Below are 21,944 nucleotides of genomic sequence, written 5' to 3' on the forward strand. Positions count from 1 at the left end.
TTCTGGGTTATGGATTCAAATCCAATATATATTAGAGAAAAAGTAAAGGCTAGTGGTTAAAATCTACGTAAAACAGGTATTAAAAATGTACCAGGGGCTGGGTGTGTTGGTGCAAGCCTGTAATCCCAGTTGCTGAAGAGGCTGAGGAAGAAGTATCAAAAGTTCAAAGCCAGCCTTAGCAGAAGCGAGGTGCTAAGAAACTCAGTGAGATCCTGTCTCTAAATAAAGTAAAAAAAAAAAAAAAAAAAAAATCCTGGGGATTTGACTTAGTAGTCAAGTGTTCGTGAGTTCAATCTCCAATATCCCCCATAAAAAATGTACCAGGGGGCTGGGGCTCAGTGGAGCTCACTTGTCTGGCACATGTGAGGCACTGGAATCAATTCTCAGCTCCACATATAAGTAAATAAAATATAAGGTCTATCAACAACTTTATATATATAGTACCAAGATACTGACATGGACTTTGATCTAATTTGCTGTGTACTTTAGCCCTTACGATTGAAGTTGGCCAGGCATGGTGGTGCATGCCTGTAATATCAGCTGTTTACAAGACTGAGACATAAGGATCATGAATTCAAAACCAGTCTCATCAATGGTGAGGCACTAAGCAACTCAGTGAAACCCTATCTCTAAGTAAAATACAAAATAGGGGTAGGGATGGGGCTCAGTGGTAGAGTGCCCCTGACTTCAATCGCTGGTCTCCCACCCCCCCCCCCCAAAAAAATGGGGCTGAGTAAATAGCTCAGCTTGTAGAGTGCTTGCCTTCTAAGCATGAGGCCCTAGAGTCAGTCCCCAATACAGAGAGAGAGAGAGAGAGAGAGAGAGAGAGAGAGAGAGAGAGAGAGAGATTGAACTTGCATGTAATTTAAATTCAAGTTAGTCCCACTTTTATTTTTTCCTGCCACACCAGAAGAAAAGAGTTTCATGAAATGTTTGGCATGTTTCTGTGGGTTACTTATTTATTTATTTTTATTTACTTATTTTTATGTGGTGTTGAAGATCAAACTGAGGACCCTGCACGTGCTAGGTGAGTGCTCTATCACTGAGCCACAACCCCAGCCCCTTCTGTGGGTTATTTTAATAAAATGGTCTGACCATAAATAAATAAACAAACAAATTAATTAATAAATAAATAAACCCTCATTGATGACCCATTACAGTTTTTAAAAATCCTTAAATGGGACACATAAACCTCATTTAGGAGAGATTCATTCTTTTTAATGTCACCTAATTTTATTCTGCTTTCTTCTCATGTGAAAATCTCAGAATGAGAAATTAAAATATTTTAAAAATGCCCTCCAATTCTTGAAGAAAAACATTAAGAATGATGCATACATTTGAAATAAAACATGGGAAAATAATGATTAATAATGCTGAAAGTGGAGTTTTGAGATGAACCAAAATTTCTCAGTTTGCCAATTGAATCTGGGTGCTTGTCTCATGAATTTTGAAGAAAAAAAAAATCTATTTAAGCAAGAAGAAATAGAGCGCCCAACATGTGGTATGAAGAATGATATCAGAAAAAAAAATTCATTTTTGTGTGCCATCTTAGAAGTTTACTCATGGTTTTGGGCAGAACACCAGTTAGCCACCAGGTGTGTTTGAGTGAGGCCCATTATCCACATTACATGGTCATTATACTATCTATTCTATTTTATGCTTTTTCTCTGTGAACAGAGAACCCTAGTTTTGGATATGTGAACAGAGAGCTAGAAAACTAGGAGTTTATTCTGAGACCTATGGAGAGCTAAACTGAAGTTCTGGATTTCAGATGTCTGTTCTGGATTTGAGATACTGCTTCCCCTACATTTAAAAATCTCAGGACTCATGAAGAGAATGAGTTAAAAGCCAGCATCATCAAATTGTGAGGCCCTAAGAAATTCAAAGGGACCCTGTCTCTAAATAAAAATATTTTTTTAAAAAAAGGGGTGGGAATGTGAATCAGTGGATGAACACCTCTGAGTTGAATTTCTGGTACCAAAAAGAAAACAACACACACACACACACACACAATAAATAAATAAATAAATAAACAAACAAACAAACCCTCATGAGTAACAAGCCTTAAAATCAGCAGCCTCTCTCATGCATGAGTACAACAAATGGATTTGGGGTTCTCCTGATGACCATCTCAGTCTTCACTATGCAATCTGGAGTCATGCTGGACTCCTGGGACGTGGAAGCTCACAAAGGGCTTTAGGAAGAAGCTGAAGGCACTGGGCCCCAGTGCGCGGTGGCATCAGGCTTTGTGTGTGTGTGTGTGTATGTGAGTGTCTGTGTGTGAATGAGTGAGCAGGCAGGCGCGAGTGTGGTCGCAGGACCTGGCGGGCGCTCCCCCAGCCTCTCTCCCCGCCAGAACCATGTCGGGCAGGTCGGTTCCAGCCGAGACCAGGAGCCGGGCCAAAGATGATGTCAAGACGGTCATGGCGGCTATCGAGAAACTGCGCAAATGGGAGAAGTGGGTGACTGTGGGTGACACGTCCCTACGAATCTACAAATGGGTCCCTGTGACGGAGCCAAAAGTTGATGATAAAAACAAGAATAAGAAAAAAAGGCCAAGACGAGAAGTGTGGCTCCGAGGTCACCACCCCAGAGAACAGCACCTCCCCGGGATGATAACAGCCACCAGAGCTCCCTAGCAGATGCCTCCCCCATCCAACAGGAGAACAGCAGCAACTCCAGCCCTGCACCAGAGCCCAACTCCACCATGCCCAGCGGCGGCACGGAAGCCAAAGTGGAGGAGGGGAAGGAGCACCCTGGGGCCGATGCCGCTTCTGATGAGCAGAACTCAGTCTTGGATGGAAAACTCCATGAACAGTTCAGAGAAAGTAGAACGGCAGCCCTGCAGAGTAGGGGCTGGTGGCAGAGATGTCCACGATCTCTCAGGATTTGGAAGGAGTGCCACCCTCTAAACAGATGAAGCTGGAGCCTCTCAACAGAACTCGGAAGAGACGTAGACAGGGAGCTTGCTCCTCCGGCTCACCCTAGAAAGCGCTGTGAGCGCCATTCCTCTTGGGCCCGAACAGGACTCCTAATGTTTCAAGTTTACCAAGTGCAAATCCAAGAAAACCCAGAACGGCGAACTTCTCAGACACTGAAGAACTCTGCTGTGAAGCGAAACACCCGAACCCCGAAGCGGCTGTCCTGGGAGGCGGGCTGACCGCTCAGGAGGGTCCACACTGTCTCGGAAGCCAAGGTCACATTGGTGTTGCTGCTGTTTCCCCCCCACTTCTCTATTTATCCATATCAGCTATTGGAGGGTGGTACCCATCAGGAATTCGCTTTTCTGTCTGGGGCTGTTCACTGTTCTACCAATTCCTTCCACTTTCTTTTTTTGTGCCTTGTGCCCTTGAGGTGACCTCTGGCATTTCCTGGTTGTTTTGCATCTCCCTTTACAAAGTGCCCTCTCAGTCCGGATGAGGCAGCAGCCACAACCTTCCTCGTCCTGCTCCTTCCTGCCCAGGACTGCTGTGGAGTGGGCAGGCTGGAGCTGCAGGACAGTAGACACTCCTCAGCTGGCCCAGTTTTGGAAGGGGGGACTTGGGCCCCCTCTGAGCCCTGGGTGGGGTGGGCACCAGCCTCCAGGACTCCAGGAATTATAGGTGCCAGGGCCCAGTCCTCAAGGGCTGGCCTCCTCGGGTCCAGGCCATGCCCTTACCTCCTCAGGGCCTTGGGGGCTGGGTATTTCCAAGTTCCCAGCAGCCCAGATGGACATGCAAAGCCCTTAGATTTTTCTGGCACTTCCACCCTCTTGCCCCTACTGTCACCACCACCTCCGTCACTGCTTCCTCCTGGACCTCCGAAGACCAACTGGCTTCTCTGGCTGACTGCGTGTTTGTCTCCTTAAGAGGATAGCAGGGCCAGGAGGTGGGAGCAGGCAGCAGGAGCAGCTGGTGCTGAACTTTCTCACGGGATGTTGCTTGGATTTCAAATCCACAGAAACCTGCTGCCCTCTTACCAGCCCCCCACCCCATCCTTGGCCTCCCCCAGCCCCAGAGGCAAGATTGCAATCGGAGGAAACCCACTCACTTCTGCAAAATGTTCTGACTCCCAGAGCCGACAGTTGGATGGAATCTCATTCCCAGGACATTTATGCCACCAGGGATCAGGCCTTGATGGTTGGGCCTTAAAGGCCAGAATCAAGGCACCAAGGAATTGGAAAGATTTGCACACCATCCAGAAAGGAGCGACTGAATTCCCCTCCCTGTGAGCGGCCTGCGCTGGGATGGTCCTCTCAAAGCAGAGATGCCCCCTTGGATGAACTGCCTAGCTACTGAGTTTTGAGGCCTGGTTTGCTCTTAATTAACATACGGACTCCTCAGACCGTAAACCTTTTCCTCAGCTTTCTTTACTGCACTGGAGTTCTGACTCCCTTTGAGTTGTGTGTTACTGGGGGTTGGAAGGGGGTCTTTGGGTTTTGTTGGGGGTTTTTGTTTTTGTTTGTGTTTGGGCTAATTGGTGCCTATTCAGGTACCACTGTGACATGTGCATCTTTCTCCCGACCACCATGGGAATGGTCTGCCAGGTTCCAATTTCTAAGAGTTTCAGAGGGTGAAGCTCCTATTGTTTTTTGTTGTTGTTGTTTTTGTTTTTTTAAGGGAGTGTATACATTTCCTGCACTTCAAGAAGAATCAAAATGTTCCTGAATTTCAAATACCTCATGCAAAATGTCTCCTGAAATAAGGGAAGGAAAAAAAAAAAAAACACTTTGAAAAATCTTAATGTTGAAGTGAGCAATGCCGAAAGGTTCTGTTTAAAAAAAAAAAAAATCCTTGTACTTATCACTTTTGCCCCTCAGGCGGTCAGTTCTGCTGAGAACTGTGTTCTGCGCCTCAGCGTGGAAGTGACGCAGGTGCCACCTCTCAACGTATCTCAAGGCGGCTTTACCTTCAGATCCTGTAGAGTTAGGGTAACGTTTTTTCTTTGCAGCAAAGCTCCATTTTGATGAAAGATGAATCTGGATATTTACTTCTGTTTTGGAAAACCGGAGAGGTTACAACCCAGACAGCTGAAGGAGACTCCAACAGCATCCATGGAGACAGGAAGGCAGCCAGGCCTCCTCTGCTCACGTGGCCTCTCTGGACAGGCGAGGGGACCCGGCCCGGTGGAGGATGAAGATGTCCACGGTACCAAGGCTGTCATTAGTTTTTCTCTGAAGGGCCTGAAGGTAGGAATGGGCCAGCAGTTGGGACCAGCTGGGCCCTGCCAAGGCCACGCCACGCAGAGCGCCAGCGGCCCTACACTCCACGCTGGCTGGAAAGGCCTTCCCTGTGGCATGGTTAGACTGCAGAAATCCAATGTGCTTCCTTCCCCAGGCAGTCTGCTCCTCGGAGCTGCTGCTCCCCACCCACCCTGCACCCCTCGCCCTCGTCCCCACCACGGAATCTAAGACCTTTTAGCCGGCGGAGCCAGGGGTGGGGATCCTAAGCGATTGCCTGAAATGGACATCAGGCCCCGTGGCCTAATGGGCTCCCAGGGCAAACTTAACTCCCCCACAAAACTTGAAGGTGGGGGAGCTGGGCTACACATTCCACAAAGTGCTGGCACTTACACCCATAACCCGGAAGGCTGATGACGGATTCATACGGGTGGTGACCTCCCATCATCAAAAGGTGTCATGGTTTGGAATGTTCATGATGGCCGAGGACCTGGTTAGAGGTATAAAGAGCCTTTTTTCACCGTTACCTAATTTTCCCCCCTCTTAAATGATTTTCTTCTTTGGTGTGTGGTACAGCAGTATAATTTTTCACTTATTTATTCCATCAGTAGATGGTTTGTACAATGTACAATGGTTCCATTTCAGAAAGTAAAAAAAAAAAAAAAAAAAAAAAAAATTTCAAAAAAAAAAAAAGAGAGAAGCTGAAAACACCATACAATAATGAAACAACATGCCCAGGTTTTCAACTGCTGATCTAAGCCTCACTAGACTAGTAAGAGGGAGGTGAAGGCTAAGCTGCTACAGAGAGACTCTCTGGCCACAAGACTCTGGAGAGGACCAGGAGGAGTCCCTAGCCACAACTGCCAGTTTCCACCATTGCCACTCCTGTCAGCCTTAAGCCACCTTCCTACTCAGTCTCAAGATGACAAGCACACTTACCATTTCCTGGCTTTCAGGGTTCTCAGCGGTCTCCCTGTGGTTTGTTTTCAGCTTCTCCATAGCACAGAAACCTGGGCTCCGGATCCAGGACAGAAAGCCTAAAAAAGTTTGAAAAACTGGCTGGCTCCAGACGCGAAGGGAACGGAAGTTCGTGGAAGCCCGCCCCCTCATCACCGGCTGCGTGAGCATTGGACAGTTCTCGCCTAAGAGACTGATTGGCCAAGGCTTCAGGCACTGCCTCCAACCTGAGCCAAGTGGCCACAAATCAGTCTGAATGACAGGCTGCTCCATTGTCACTGATAAAAGACTGCAAAGCAGTCGCTGGGGTTGTGGCTCAAGCGGTAGCCCGCTCACCTGGCATTCGTGAGGCCCGGGTTCGATCCTCACCATGACCTGCAAATAAAGGTGCTGTGTCTGCAGAAATGCAATCTCTTTTTTTTTAAATCTTTTTAAAAAAGATTACAGATCAGGGCTGAGGATATAGCTTAGTCAGTAGAGTGCTTGTTTTGCTTATATAGGCCATGGATTCAATGCCCTGCACTACACATATACACTCCCGCCAAAAAAAACAAATGAATTAAGTAAAGGATTTGGGGGCTTAGGGTTATGGTTCAGTGGTAGAGTGCTTCCCTAGCATGTGTGCGGTACTGGGTTGAACACCCAGCACCACATTAAAAAGCCAACCAACAAACAAACTACTAATGGTAGTGTGTCTATCTACAACAAAAACTATTCAAGAAACAATAAAGACTGTGTATTGGACTTGTGCACCCTGACTACAGAACCCATAAACACTTTTTATAAATAATATTTACATATATGTCTTCAGACAGTGTTTAAAATTCTCCTGTGATGGCTTTTCAAGTAACTTATATTACAGGTATGCTTCACAACCCTGAAATCCGCCACACCTCACTTATTATTATTATTATTATTATTATTATTATTATTATTATTATTTGATGGCCTGTTAATTGCATTAAATGCCTCTGTATGGGGTTATTTTAAGGCAAAGTTTTCTTCCAATAATAGTACCTAACCCAGAGAGAATTGCATTAACACTTAAAACTGATTATAAGGTTAAAGCAATTTGTGAATAAATATGTATATATTTTATTTATTAAAATGATATCACAATTACTTTGATATTTTTTTAACTTTTCTGTTCTTTGTCTCATAAAAAAAAAAAAAACAGTTTGAGCTTTAAACTCATTAACAATGTCCTTATATCCCTTCCCCCCAAAAAAGTGACTCACAGGTATAATTCAAATTATTGAGACTCATAAATTTTGGATCCTTTATTTTAACTAGTGAAGTCTAAAGATTTTCTTTTTATTTTCACCTTTAAATGAAGCCCACTTTTTATAGCTTTTTTGTTGTGTAACTGACCTTTAATATTCTGCATATTTTACCCCCATTCTGATCACTTTGGACTTGACGTTTTGATGGAGGGGATCTCAAAGTGGTCATGCACGAGGTAGGAAATGGATACAGTAAAATATAAGACTAGTCATTGCTGAGTACGTAGATTTTGCTATACAAAATATGTATTGGTGGACGATATGGGGGTAGGTTGAAAAAGAGCAATGAAAAAAAGAAGAAAAACTTGAACAGTAGACGGGTTCAGATGCTACAAGTCTACAATGATAGCGTGAATATAGAGGGTAGTGTTCTTGGAAGCAGCAATAAAGTTTGAGGGGAAAGAAAAAGGTAATTTTTTGCACAGTTCCCAAGTGAGAGAGCCAGGTGAATGGGTTCTGTGTTCAACTCTTCCCACCTAGGAGTGGAATTTATAGTTCATAGGGTATGTCTCAGTAAGTAGTAAAACACAATTTCTATGTACCTTTACACTTTTTCGTGGCTACAAGCTGACTTTGACAATACCAGTCACATTACATCTTTATACTTGTTAGTTATTCATTAATTAATTCATTCATTACATTATTTATTTGTTTTTTATTAATTCACTTTTTCTTTAGTTGTCATTGTTTTTACATTACTGGTGATTACATAATTGCATAAATATTCTGAATGTTAACTTTTTGATAAATATTGTTTTATGTGTTTATTCATACATTTACTTTTCATTGAAATGTTTTTCCTTAGCCAAGCCTGATTTATATTAGACCTCAATCTTTGTTTATGAAGACTAGATAAAATCACATTATTCCAAATAACTCAAGGATTTATCATCTTGGCAGAACCCTAATCACCCACTAAAGTTGACCCAGTCTGGGTCAACTAAAAGCTGTGTCAAAATTCCTTTTTTTTTTTCTTATACACACCTTAATAAACAATTCCTCTCTCACTTTTAAAAGTTGGAGAGCAGACTGACTTTCCAAAGCAGCAGTTAATAACCTAGATTTGTTTTCCAACTAGCTCACTATTACTTTTAAATTATTTACATCCTTGACACTAAGAGTGTCACTGATTATTTTTTTTTTATTTTTGCAAGATCTCTCTCTCTCTCTCATATTACAAATTGAAATCAGATATGTTTTTATGCTAAGAAACACTCTCAGTTTTTAATAAAATTTTCTATAAAATAAAAGGGTTTTGTTGATTTTCTTACAGCCTCACGAAGTTGCTGAGGCTGGCTGACTTTAATGTTTTAGAATATAATGTTATAGAAGTGAGCATTATATACATAATGTTGGACGATATGGGGGTAGGGAGAAAAAGAGCAATGAAAAAAAAAAAAAGAAGAAAAACTTGAACAGTAGACGGGTTCAGATGCTACAAATCTACAATGATAGCATGAATATATATATACAATTATGTGTGTGTGTGTGTATGTATCATTGAATACTCACCAGGGGAACATACAAAATAACAGTAAAGCAAAAGTGAATGAAAAAAATGGAATGAATGAATGAATAAATAAATAAATAAATAAATAAATAAAGTAGATGAAAAAGTACAAAGATTTTATGTGACTGGAATTTTCAAATGTTGATTGTGGCCACACAAATTTGTAAAGCTACTTGGAAATGGTTTAATACTACTTACTTAAACATACTCTGTGAATTATCAATTCCACTCCAAGGTGGGAAGAAATAAACACATAATCCATTCATCTGACTCTTTCTTTTGGGGACTGTGACAGAGTTACCTTCTTCTTTTGCTTCTACCTTATTTCTGCCTCCAAAGAAACTACCCCTTACCCTCATGCTACCATTGATCCACCACTAGACTTATTAGATCTGAACCCTTGAGCTTGTCATTCTTTCCTTCTTTCCTTCTCAGCACTTTTGTTCTCTTTCCCTATCTACTCCACCAATACCTTTTCATGAATATTCACTACTACATACTGAGCATCCACCAATCTCACATCCTGACCCATCCCTATCCTGCCTTTTCCATGGATCACTTTGAGATCCCCTCCACTCAGATATCAATAGTCCAGAGTAAGGTCAGGTTAGGGTGTTATAGATGCAGGTTTTTACAAGTCATTTACATAACAATAAGCCTATAAAAAGTGGGATGTATTTTAGCTGAGGTTAAAAAGAAAATCTACACACTGCACTGTTAAACGGAAGTGCCTAAAATTCACTAATCTCAATAATTTGGAAAAAGAAATTCTACAAACAGGAGAGTAAAGAAAAGAACATAATACATAAAGTGACAAATTTGAAGACACACCAAGTATATATATCCAAAGAGTGTCATATATTGGTGCTTTCAAAAGACAAATTAATTTGAAATAAATGTGGTTAATATGAGATGTAGTAATCATTTATTAATTATATATAATGGTAGTATATATGTATATGTACCAAATGCATCTCATATAATTATGAGTACATGTTGCAAGAAATGAACTCTACAGTAATTTTTTAAATTTTTCTGAAACACTATAAATACCTAAATCTGGGTTTATGTATTACCAAATATTCAGGATACATTTTATACTTTATAAAATTTATCACTGAACAATAGACCTTTTTTTCAATTTTTAAAGGAGTAGTATTTATTTCCAATTAGAACATAATGCCATCTTTTATTTTTTATTTTTAATTACTTTTTAATTATATATGACATCAGAATTCATTACAATTCTTATTAAACATATAGAGCACAATTTTTCATTTGTCTGGTTTATAAAAAGTATATTTACACAAATTCACTTCTTTATACATGTACTTTATATAATATACATCATTTTCCACAATCATTTATTTTTTTAATAAAGTTTTTTTTAGAGAGAGAGAGAGAATCTTTTTTTCTAGATGGACACAACACAATGCCTTTATTTTTTTGTGGTGCTGAGAACTGAACCCAAGTCCCACCCATGCTAAGTGAGCACTCTACCAGTAAGCCACAATCCCAGCCCTCCACTATCATTTCTAACCCTATGAGCCCTTCCCTTCCCTCCCAACCCTCAACAGGTCATTTTGACACACACTGAAGTATGCTATGAAGTTATAGAAAAGAGTATATACCTTATAATAATATGAACAGATAAACTTTTGTAACTAATACATAGCATACTACTACTACTAGTAATAATAATAATAATAATAATAATAATAATAATAATAATAATAAACTTTGCATTTAGAAAACAATAATGTATACATCTGGTACTACTGATATCTTCCCCCCCCCAAAAAAAAAATGACATCTTTTCCCAAAAAGGGGGGGTTATTTGTGGGAAAAAATGATATTCTATGCTTTCTTAATATCAAGAATAAATTATTTTCAGAAGTAATATATATTTCAATATAAAAATAAATAGAACAAGGCTCCATGACACACACCTCTAATCCCATTGGATTGGGAGGCTAAAGCAAGATATTCCTGAGTTCAAAACCAGCCTCAGAAATTTACAAAGCCCTAAGCATCTATGTGTGACCCGTCTCTGTGTGCCCCTGATTTAAATTTCCAGTAAGAAACAACAACAACCAAAAGAATACAGAGTATTGATGAGGACACAAAACAAATTCTCATGAAGAAAGATGGAGTAGAAATTGCTGTTATTTCATCATGAAAACTGTTTATGTATATATGAAGTACTCCTCACCAAGCAGCATAGACCTGTAGAAATTATAGTATATGTGTACCATAACAGTGTACAGTTACAAAATAGCATAAGGTTAGAGCTATACTTATCAACACAGTGGAAATCTATGGCCTAGGAGGAAAGAGGAGGTACATTCAAAAAAAAAAAATAAAAAATAAAAATAATAAAGTTTGAGAAAAATTGGTTTCTAGAGCCCAGAAAGATTCTTGGTTTAATTAGAGTACAAAATACCCCATAAGTTTTATATTGAAGTTACATCTGTCAAATACATTACATGTATAATGGCTTTCGAGGAAAATATGTAGAACTTATCAAAAACTAAATAAAAATTTACAAAAACACATAAAATACCATGTGTGTAAATAAAACTAATCATTACAAAGACAACTATTTTAACTATATTTAATATATAATATTTTTCCATCAAAATTTTAGCATGTTTTTCTTTAAATACAAGAAGAGAGCTGGATGTGCTGGTGCACAATTGTAATCCCAGCACCTTGGGAGGCTGAGACAGGTTTATTGTGAACTCAAAGCCAGCATCAGCAAAAGTGAGGCCCTAAGAAACTCAGTGAGACACTATCTCTGAACGTCATACAAAATAGTTCTGGGGATGTGGCTCAATGGCTATGTTCCCCTGAGTTTAATTCCCAGTACCAAATAAAAGAAAAGGAAAGAAGGGACCAAAAAATCATCTTGGAAATAAAATATGTAAAATACCACAAAACCTTTAATAAAAAAACAATTAATATAGTTATTGTTATGTGACACATTTAACTATATTGCAATAATACAGAAGAATAAATCATAAGATGAATCAAATCTGAAACCATATGTATGTCAATAGTATTGTTAAGAGTAATAGAAAGGCATATGTAAAACCAACCATATGAAAAATAACATTAGATTGAATGACTGAATCTATCCAACCTAAAGTTAGAATTGGGACCTAGTGGCAAAGTTCACTGTAAGAGTGTGTGTGCAGAATGTGCAAGGTAGTCAGTTCCAACCTTAGCAACACTATAAAAGGCAAATGTTAAGAGGGAGTGATGTTGAAAATAAAGCAGAATATTAAAATGAGACACTCTCTCTCCATCTATAGATACATTTAAGAAAAAAACTACTATGAGTGTCTCTTTGGCAAAATTATAATGAGTAGAGAGATTTAGATACAGTGGATATTAGTCCTGTCTTGAGCAATGTACCACATTTGAGACAAAATACCCAATTACCATCATCACCTCTAGTGAACAGAAATGTGAGATAGGGGCTGAGGATGTAGCTCAGTTTTTAGAGTGCTTGACTTGTATGCACAAGGCCCTGGGTTCAATCTCTAGCACCACAAAAAAAAAAAAAAAGAAAAAAAAAAAAATATATATATATATATATATATATATATATATATATATATATATATATATATATATGAAGTGATACAAAACAATTGTGGTGATATCCAGGAGCCATAAAAGCCTTTTCAAGTGTTTCATCAGCTGTGATCAAGACACATAAATACCCAATTATCAAAGCTGTCAATTTATCTCAAAAAAACATTTGTCAGCATATTTTACCAACTGCTGATGCTGACAGATGAAGTTCACATTAGCTTGTATTTTAGGGGAAATAGGGAGGAATCCAGTAATCTACTTTTAGCTTGAGTGAGATTTTAGCACTTCCTGAATCCTGTCCCAATCCTGACACACTAGGAATAATGCCAGAACTACCAATTTCTCCTAGAAAAAGTTGTGCGTGCATGTGTGTGTATGTGTGTACTGAATGTCTCAACTTTAACATATTGTGTTTACATTACTATGTCCTGAAGTTCCAAGCTCTGGGACTAAAGGTGACTGAGTACCACAGACTGAGCACTTTATAGAGAACAGTAGTTGATTTACCTCAGAGTTCCAGGGGCCAGAAATTCCCAGGTGTGGTATCTGGTGCATCTCTGGCTGCAACACAACATGGCAGATGGCTTCCCAGGCAAGACAGGTGCTAGAGAGAGCTCACTCCAAGGCTAACCCATTAAACCATTAATTCAGGAATGGTTTAATCCAATAATTCAGGAATGGATTAACCCATGCCTGAGGGCTCTGTTTCCCAAAGGCCACACCTCTGAACACTATGACAATGGTAAACAAGTTCCCTATACATGAAACTACAGAGCTAAGGTTTGAGAGGAGTCACCAGCTCAGTCTTTCCCTGGAAGTCTGATGACAGCAATACAAATAGCTATTTTTTGTGGAGGACCTGCCACAGGCCAGGTACCCTGTGAAATCCTTGACAGACACATCTCCCTCTCTTTTTTGAAACAATCTCATAATTCATTAAGCAGCTCATTTATTTTTATTGCCCACGTACTGCATGCCAGAAACTTTCCAGGGCTCCAGGCAGACAGCAACAATTGAAATCAATCCAAGTCTCTGTTGCCATGGGGTTGCATCCTAGTGGGGGAGAGAGATGATAGATGCATATACATGATGTCAGGTGTTTATGGGGCCTGTGGGTAGAAACCAAGAAGGCCAGGGAAGCAAGAATGGCGGAACAAAATGTGGGCACTATAGGGTATTCAGAGAGACCTCTGGTGAGGGCAAAGAGCAAGAGACTGAGTCCCAGGTCCAGGCAGAGAGAGCAGCAGATGGCCCCTTTTATGGAGGGATACCCAGCAGCTCCAGTGTCTCTTGTTTAATGAGAGGTGATGATCCCACTACATGCCAACATGGCATCTGCTTCCCAGACCAAAGAGATATGGGTGGGGGACAGCTGGGACCACATGGGGCCAGCAGCTCTGCTTGCAACCCCACACGTTAGGCCAGTCTCTTAATGCCAGGACCCTGCCTGGAGACTGCCCAGGGTGGCTGAGCTCTTCTGCTCTATGGGGACAATGGAGTAAGAGCCAGACACACAGACAGGACAGAGAGGACCTTCACAACTTTCGGGTGGTTTCATTCTCCTTATCCTACCCCAGAGCCTCAGGCCAAACAAAGAGACACTGGAGTGTGATTGTCAGACAGTACTCAAAGAGTGACCAGGGATTCTGCAAAAAGGCATAGAGATTTTTGGCACAGGTTACAGGGAGCTCAGTGGCTGGAGCTCCAGGCTGCTCTCCAGGACACCAGGACCTGTGTCTGCCCCACAAGGACTTTGTAAATGAGTTTCTGGGATTGGCACCGCGTTTCACCAAGAGTGAAAGTGGAGGCTCTCCCTGTGAAGAGATATTTGAGGGCAGGGATGTAGTTCAGGTGAGACACTGGTCCAGTATGCCTAAGACCCTGGCTTCTATCCCTAGCACCACTACACAAATTGATAATTAAAGTAATATAATAGAACTTAGAAATTGGCTTTAAATGTAAAGTTTTTGAAAATGTTCCCAATGAAAATTAAAGCCTCCAGGGGCAGCTTGAAAGTTAGATGGTGGGCACAGCATTATTCAGGATGAGGATGCCTCTGTTCCAGGCACTCTAGGCAACCCTGATCCAAGGTTTGCAGGGGCCAAGGGGGCAAGATCACCAGACAGCCACACCCTTTTCTCTCTCCCCTCTGCACTGATGGATATGATGATGGGTGTTATGGTTTGGATGTGAGGTGTCTCCCCAAAGCTCCTGGGTTAATGCAGAAATATTCAGAGGTGAAGTGATTGGACTGTGAGAGCTGGAACCTAATCAGTCCATCCCAGTTGGAATGGACAGGCTGGGTGGTAGCTGTTGGCACGTGGGATGTGGCTGAAGGAGCTGGGCCTTCCTGCAGCTTCTTCCCCTCCCTCTGTCTCTGTGCTTCCTGATCCCACCATAAACTGAGCAGATTTCTTCTCCAGGATCCTTCCCCCATGATATCCTCCAGTCTCACCTCAGGCCTGGAGAAATGAAGTCTGCCATCTATGGACAGGAACCTCTAAAACCATAAGCTCCTGATAAACTTCCCCTCCTTTAAGTTGTTCTCATTGGGTATTTTGGTCACAGTGATGCAAAATCCCACTAAAACACTGGGTATGGCAGAGCACATCCATGAAGGTGTACACATGTACACACACACACACACACACAGAGGATTTTATGCATGGCATGAAGTTTAGTTATTTTTTAAAAAGGTTTAGTGCTTTACAATCAAAATTGAGTGAGGAAGGATTTCTTCTACTGTGTAGACTTCAGAAAGCATATACTTCTACCCTAAGAAAACAAGAAGTCTTATTGATCAGGTGTATAAATAAAAGGAAGAACCTTAAAGAGATGCTAAAAGCCAGAGTTTGGTGTATAAACTACAGCTGAGAGGGAGATGATTTCCCCTCAATTTCATGTTGGAGTCTGTTTAAAAGGGGGTCTAGGGCATTTCCAGGTTTTCAGGCATCTCTGGCATAGCTCAGGTGGTGCTGGGTTGTGCACCTGTGGTCCCCGAAGAGAAATACTGTGAGTCTCCCAGCCCTCTCTTAATGGCCCAGGGTGCAGTGAACAGTCACTGATCTCCAATGAACATTGGCTTTTTCCTCCTTTTGGTGATGACAATTTCCTACTTTGGGGGATCACATGGCTGCCAGTTAGAATTGCTTCACCCAGCCCACTGAGGCCATGGGACAAGCCATCACTGTGGGGCAAGCACTGGCAAGAATGTGCTCCTGAGTGGCCTCCTCAGATATATCTCCCCTCCTTTTCCTCCTGGGAGTGGTGATGTGGGTGAGCAGTGTGAGCCACATGCATGCACTGGAGGGAACCTTGCTAGAGGGCCAGAGAGCAGCAGGGAGCCTACTACTGGTCTGTTTCAGCTACTTCTCTAGTTGCTATTTTGTTCCTACTTTTTTTTTGTTTAGCAATTTATTTTCTACCCTGATCATAACCTGTTGGGTTGATAAGACACTGAAGTTCAACTTGGACTCAGAATGCTACAGTTTTGCATCCCTCTGTGCCTTCCTTGAGTGCACAGGCTGAAGGTCTGGAATGGGGTCTTCACTGCTGGCTCTGCAGCTCTCAGGCCTCTGATCCACACCACCTGCCATCAAGCCTCCAGCTTGACCGTGGCTCTTCTCAGAGTGCATATTTATGTGACCAGTGCTTCATGCTGTCTCTCCTCCCTTCTCACCTCCCCTAGTCCTTCTCCTCCTTCATCCTCCTCTTTCTCCCCCACCCTCACATTGATTCTGATTCTTTGGGGAATTCTGACTCATGTGTGCACCACCACCATGCTCGTACACATACACAAAATCTGCATGATAAGGCCCTAAAGGCTCAGGCTCAGAAAATTTCTCTGTCTCTTGGAATGAAACTAATTTATGCCAAAGCTCTATGGTTTGATGGATGTTTTTGAGTCCCTGTGAAGTCCCATACTAAAACACAGGGCATCTAATGTAATGATTTTGTTGGTAAGATAAGTCAGTTCCAGGACACATGCAAATAGATAGGGAGGAAGAAGGTGGAAGCCCCCAAGCAAGAGACATCTGGCCCAACGTCTGAACCAGCACGATGTGGGCCACAGATGAAAAGACACACTTTATTCATATAAACATAAAAAATAGATATTAAATATATTAAGATATATTTATGTATAAATGTGTAAATGAAATGATATAATTAGCATCAATACAAAATATATAAATAGATATGTATTTATTATATAGGTCTATATACACACATGCATATACATACATGCACATGCACACATATGCATATATATATAGTCATTAGATCAGGTTTTGCTTGGTTCCAAGGAAACATAAATAAATAAAAGAAGCAAATCTAATAACTTGCTGGAATGTTACAACATTGGGTTGTGGGAAGACTGGAGACAAAGGAAGGAAGGCTCTGGAACCTTAATGTTACTCAACTCTCTGACTCCGTGTCTTGGGCACCTAAGCTGGGGTTTTGTGCCCTCAGTGAGAGGTCAGTGGCTCTGACTGGTCAGCTGTGGCACTGTGCACACACCCTTGAATCAGGATGCAGCCAGGAGTAGAACAGGAAAAAAAAACATGGAGAAGCAGGCACCATGGCCGACCCTGGCGGAGCAGGACAGGGAAAGTTCCACAAGCAAAATCTGTGGTAAGTCTTCTGAAAGTAGGAAAGATAATTCCTGGCGAGGCCAAAGCAATAGGTATTTATTATGATACTAGCTTCCACCTGGGGATTTCTTTCCGGCATTTCTTGGGAAAATGATATAGGTGCATTTTTCTGAATCCCACATTCTAAGAAATTGAGCTTGGGAAGTGAGAGAAATAGGAAAAAGGATTACAGTTTTCCACTGAGAACAAAAGAGCACCATTCCACACAGAGATGTTGCTCCTCAAAGGGACCCAGTTGTGCAAGAAGAAAGAGACAGCAGGGGGCGCCAACAGGCAGAAAGCAAGGTCAGCGTCCTGGTTCCAGCCAGGGCAGGAGAGAAGGGGCCAGCATGCTGGCTCTCTTTGGGGTTGTGGGCAGCCGTGACCACATGATAAACCCATGTCATAGGCCCTCTCTGCTGCTAAAGGTGACATCTTACAAAGTAAGCACATTAGTTAAAAACCACCCAGCAATACCTGCAGGTGTGTGCCTATGTTTGCATATTCAACCCAGGCTACAGCTCTCTGTGAATAGTACCAAACATACCTGTGTATCGTACTAATTACACAATTTTACTGTCTCTCATAACAAGTTAAGCACACGAAGAGTGTCAGAAGCGTTTTAACAGCAATTGGTGATTTAGGTGGGTATTTAGGGGTGCCAATTCTGGTCTTTTGTTTCTAAATCCCTAACATCAATATCAGTCTGGAATTTGAATACCAACAATCACAGGAAGTGGCATCATTCAGAGAGCAAACAGGGAGATGCAGAGTATCCTTCTCAAGATGGGACATGTCTTCCCCATTCAGTGCAGGAGACTCTAAGGAAGGAAGCCAGGGAAGGCAAGGCAGTTTTGGCAGGGAGGAGTGAGCCAGAGGCACTGTGTGTTTGTGTGAGGCAGAGCTGTAAGGAAGGAAGGAAGGAGGGAAGGAAGGACAGAAAGGGTGAAGGAAGAAAGGAAGGAATGAAGGAAGAAAGAAAGGATGAAGGGAAGGCAAGAAGGAAGGAGAAGGAGATTAACTCTCTCCAGGGAATAAGGAAACCCTTTAGAAATTCAACTCTTTTTTTTTTTTTTTAACTTTGAGTGTTTAGGATTACATAACTGCTCTAACATAGCTCTCTTTTTTAAAATGTAAGAATATTTCACATTAAATAAAAATTTGCCTTGGAGACTATATTTAAAATATGCTAGAAAATTAATCTTATGGACAACATTATATTCTTAGTTGGAGATATTATCTACCAGATTACTGTCCTGGAAAAGACAGGAGTATTAACAATTATTACACCATACAAGGCATTTTCCCTGAAATATGACATTGGCATACACTTGTCCATTCAATTAGTATGTGCAGTCTCAAAATGTGAGTTGTGGTTAAATGGTAAGTAATAGGCAAAGTGCCTACTTTCATATGACTATTTTCATGTTTTGCCACAGACAAAACTTAAGTAAAAACATTCAGTATAGAACATAGGCTTAAAACATCAGTTTTCAATTGAGAATACACACTAGAAGATTTTTTTTAAATATAAATCTATAAATGCTAAACTCTCATCTGGTCACTTCATCTTCTTTCCTTGAGTATTTCACATAATATTCAAAGAACATACAGTCTTAAACATTATGCTTTCACATTGACCATCTTGAATGTCAAGATAAGATTCAACAGATCTTAACTTTATGAACCATATAAATTTATTCACAATCAACTCTGTGAAAATGCTAAGGCTAGACTCTGGAATGAGGACTTCTTTTAGCCACTGTGTATTTTCTATCTTGCATGGTAATTGCTCTCTAATTTAGAAATTGTGTGATTACCAAGATTTTCTAAAACAATATTCTATAATTAGAAAGTTACATATAATTTCAAATTACTCATAAAAGCATATATTACATAAATACATCTGAATAAATGAAGCATGTGAGATCACAGAACAAAAACATGGACCTAAAACTCCTCACACAGCTATGAAAAGTGCTGTAATTACAAAGCAAAATAATTGTCTTTTAGGTCCAAAGCATATGTTCTGAAAGTCCTGTAGCTAACAAATATCTATACCTTCTTTATTCCAAATTTATTGCTTTGCATGCATTATTCTAATTTTTTGAAGGATCATGTGTTGATCTAGTGTTTCATTTCAAACAACTCCCTTAAAAGTACAAAGAATTTTTGTTGTAAAATCCATCACTAATTGTATTAGTACCATAGTTATATGGTGATTTTTGAGCCTACAGGAGAAATTTATTTAGAATTTTAAAATTCTGTGTCACTGAAAAGGAGAAAATATATTAAAGCTGACCTTATTGTGTAGGAAATAGAAATATTCAAAAGAAATTATTTCCAAGTATTTGGTCATTTGAGGTACTGATCTGTGTATAATAAGTAAAATTTAATTGTATTTGCAGATTTATGGAACTATGCTACAAAATAAATGTGCCTTGAGAGAGAATATTAGTATATTTAGCTTCTACATCTATGTCTAGAAAATTTACATAATATCATAAAATTACATGATTTGTGTAAAAATGCTATTCACTGTATATTTATACTATTTTGAGGAGATTCATGGATTTGGTATATTTGCTTCAAATATATTTTGTCAAAAATAAGCAGAACTTGGTCATAAAGCTTTTTGTTTTATATTATATCATTAATTTATGGTGACTTTATTATTCTCTTTCAAACATAACTATATATAAAAATGTGTTGTTTTTTTTTTTTTTTTTGGTGCCATGTTATCTTCCAAAATTCCTATCCTTTGTGAAAAACAATGATAACTTTGTAGTGCAGAATTACATCCTTTTAAAGCCTATTTTATTTTCTCCAATTTTAATCATGGATCTAAATTTATATTAAAATGCATTGAACATTTTTGACTGTGTATTATAAGCCCATAAACTAAACTAACTATTTTACTTAGAGATCTGGATCTTCAAATATATAAGTCTCTTTTACCCACAATGAATTAAAGAAACAGTCAAAGAGACACATAAAATGAGATAAACACCTACAATGAAAAGAAGAGGTGATCTCCAGTGACAAAAGACTTCAAAGAACTTCTGGAAAACAGAAAGTCTGGAAGTAAATGAAGGATGCATTTGAGTTCTAACTAGGGCTCCCCAGGAGGTAGATTAAGACCATGACTAGGCATCTTGGAAGTCTATAAGTGAGTGTGCTTCAGATCTGCACAATGGAAATAAAGGGAAGGAAGCGCGTTTGGGCACACAGAATCTGGGGTTGCAGTCTAATCTCAAAGGAGGCTTCTGCTTACTCAAACTGAAGTTTTGGAGCTGTCTTGCACTTTCTTTCTTTCTTTCTTGAGAGAGAGAGAAAATTTTTAATATTTATTTTTTAGTTCTTGGCGGACACAACATCTTTGTTTGTATGTGGTGCTGAGGATCAAACCCGGACAGAACGCATGCCAGGCAAGTGCGCTACCGGTTGAGCCACATCCCCAGCCCTGTCTTGTACTTTAATATTTGTTCCTACTTGAGACATGGAGTGTGATTTACATGAGTCTCAAACAGTCTTGAGTGTAGGAAGCCTTGAATGGTCATAGCCAGAAGAACTCTCTTCTAGTGATGAAAATATTTTGAAAAGACCACTTTCATCAATTGTCTGGAAAATGGATCCTTCAGTCCTAATGGTGCCATAAAGCACAGTTCCCTATAGTGACACCACAAAAATTCACTTTTCAGTCTAAGTTCTGTACTTAGTTTATGGTCTGGTGAGACTATTCCTGAAAAAAACTAATAAGAAGGGAAAACACTGCAATTAATTTCACTTTTGACAGCTGTGTAGACTGAATGTCAAATTAATGGTCATCTTGTGTCTCTTCTGCTGTTCATTTAAATCCCCTAAATGTACTTCTTTTGGTCTCTATAATTTAGCTAATTGAGTGAAACTCATACTCATCCCCAAATCATTTGAGCCTCCTCACTATAATTTTCTCAAGACACAGCTACTGTACTGGTCCTTTCACAATTCCTGTAGGGCAAGTGAGTACTAAAAATTAGAGAATTGGATCATCTGTTTTCAAATTGAATCATCTGATTTTTATCTCCAGTGCAACATTGAATCCATGTTCTTCTGGTAAAAAGAGTGAATTGGCCTAGCTAGGATTGTAATTTCTCCTCATGCTTCATGTTTTCTTAGAATTTAGAGTCCTCAGTTGCAGTTTAAATTTTAGTTGGAATCTTGTTAGACATCCTGTTGGAAAAGTGACCTCTTAAATACTTAAGATTTCTAAAACTGGAGGATGCAGAGGCATGGCGTAAGAAAATATAATTGCCAAGTGGGTTAATGGAAGTGATCATGAGTGAAGACTCTTCAAATTTGATACTCTGGTTCCTGGATCTATGTAGTTTATCTCTTGGTAGCAAAACCTGATATAATGATATGAAATTTAAGAAGTGTTAGCAACACCATCACCTGTTCCAGAATTCTACCAGGCCAGCAGCTTTTTATTTCTTTTGTAGATGATAACACAGTGGATACCATGGTCATAGACCAATAGTAATATCTTTATTTTTGGTAAGTGTGGTCTGATTCAATTTTAGGCATGATCCATTGGCACTTTATTAGTGGTGCTTGCTTAGCATTTATTGTCTGTAAAAGCAAAATGTAAAAAAAAAATGTTTGGGTTTTTCTGGTTAAAATTATTTCTGCATTAAAAGAGGTCCACTTGTTAATTTATTATGAGAGAATGATGAAAAGAATGATGCTGTCACAAGAACCAAGAGATAGACTTCTCCTCCTAGCTGGCTGGATATTTGGAAGAATCATTTGATAGATAAAATGCA

At 40.0% G+C, this 21,944-nt stretch overlaps 1 long non-coding RNA gene and 1 pseudogene across 1 annotated transcript; one reads left to right on the forward strand and one right to left on the reverse strand.

Annotated features, from left to right (window-relative positions):
- The first annotated feature begins 2,360 nt into the window (after positions 1–2,360).
- LOC139706095 (B-cell CLL/lymphoma 7 protein family member A pseudogene) lies at positions 2,361–3,171 on the forward strand (annotated as a pseudogene).
- A 1,768-nt stretch (positions 3,172–4,939) lies between these two features.
- LOC114082448 (uncharacterized) lies at positions 4,940–6,248 on the reverse strand. Its single transcript, XR_003580978.2, has 3 exons — positions 6,098–6,248; positions 5,552–5,648; positions 4,940–5,161 (listed from the first exon to the last, which is right to left on the reverse strand). It is a non-coding gene; the product is annotated as an uncharacterized lncRNA (long non-coding RNA).
- Between the last annotated feature and the right edge of the window lie 15,696 nt (positions 6,249–21,944).

Source organism: Marmota flaviventris, chromosome 6 (assembly GCF_047511675.1).
Source record: "Marmota flaviventris isolate mMarFla1 chromosome 6, mMarFla1.hap1, whole genome shotgun sequence".
Taxonomy (NCBI): domain Eukaryota; kingdom Metazoa; phylum Chordata; class Mammalia; order Rodentia; family Sciuridae; genus Marmota; species Marmota flaviventris.